Genomic DNA, 1,753 nt, shown 5'->3' on the forward strand with positions numbered 1-1,753 from the left:
TTTCTAATAGTATATTGAAGAGTCATTGTGATAATGGGCATCTTTGTTTCACTCTGATATTAGTGGAAATGCTCCTAGTTTATTCCCATTCATATAATGTTTTCTAACAGGTTTAAAATGATACTGCTTATTATTTGAAGGAAGATTCCATTTATTACTATACTCCCTAGTGCTATTTTATTATTTTTAAAAATTTATTTTAAGGCAATAGGGTTAAGTGACTTGTCCAAGACCACACAGCTAGGCAATTATTACGTGTATGAGGTCAAATCTGAACTCAGGTCCTCCTGACTCCAGGGTCAGTTTTCTCCACTGTGTCACCTAGCTTACCTACATGCCTGGTATTTTTTAAAATTTTCTATTTTTAGGTTTTTGTTTTTATTTTTGCAAGGCAATGGGGTTAAGTGGCTTGCCCAAGGCCACACAGCTAGGTCATTATTAAGTGTCTGAAGCTGGATTTGAACTCAGGTACTCCTGACTCCAGAGCCGGTGCTCTATCCACTGTGCCACCTAGCTGCCCCTTTTTAAATTTTTTTAAAAATGTTCTTTAATTTATTTACACATTACTAAAATATTCATGTTTAAAACTATACATAATACCTCCTCCCCCACAAAAATATAAAAACCTCATGAGAAATAAAGAAAAAGAAAGAGAAAAAAATGTGTTTTAGTCTGTGTTCTGATACCATCATCTCTGTCTCCAGTGGATCACATTCTTTATCATAAGTCCATCATAGAAGTTTCTTCCATAGTTTTCCACAGTTGCTATTGCTGATTGCAATTTCCAACATCCATTCCTCTCCACTACCATCTATGATATTTTCTCTCTCCTTTTACTCTTTCCCTCTTCAAAATGTGCTGTGGGACAGCTGAGTGGCACAGTGGACAAAGCACCAGCCCTGGGACAAAGAGGCCCCATGCCCACATCCACCCCAGAGACCTAGCAACCACCTCTTCCTGTGGTCCCAGATAGACCACCCAATCCAACCACCTTGCAAAAAGTAAAAAGGAAAATGTTTTTTTATCTGACTATCCTCTCCTATGATCTACCCTCTCCTCTATCACTCACATCCCCTCTCCCTTCCCCCTGTTCCACATCTCTCCTTTTTCTTCTAGATGTCTTTATTAGGTGTGTATGCTGTTTCCTTTCTGAGTCATTTCCAATGGGAATGAAGGCTTGCTCATTCCCCCCAGGCTTCTCCCTTTTATACCATTGCAAAAACTACATGAAATATGTTTAAATGAGATATCTTAGCTGATTCTTTCTCTCCTTTTTCTTCTTATTCCCAGTATATTTCCTTACACCCATTGACTCCATTTTTACCATATATTATATACTCAAATTCAAAAACTCCTTCCACCTGCTCTATTAAATGAGAAGGTTTATATAAATATTATCAGTATCTTTCTGTGCAGGAATACATGCAGTTCATCATCATTAAGTCCTTCATAATTTACCTTTCTTGTCCACCTTCTCTATGCTTCACCTGAGTTCTGTACTTGAAAGTCAAACTTTCTATTCAACTCTGGTCATCTCAACAGGAACATTGGAAATTCCCTGATTCATTGAAAGTCCATCTTTGCCCCTGGAAAAGGATGTTCAACTTTTCTGGGTAGTTGATTCTCAATTGCATTCCAAGCTCTTTTGCTTTCCAGAATATTATATTCTAAGACCTATGAACCCTTAATGTAGATGCTGTTAAGTTCTTGGGACTCCTGACTGAAGCTTCGTGATATTTGAATTGTATCCTTC

This window comes from Macrotis lagotis, chromosome 1 (assembly GCF_037893015.1).
Source record: "Macrotis lagotis isolate mMagLag1 chromosome 1, bilby.v1.9.chrom.fasta, whole genome shotgun sequence".
NCBI classification, from domain to species: Eukaryota; Metazoa; Chordata; class Mammalia; order Peramelemorphia; family Peramelidae; genus Macrotis; species Macrotis lagotis.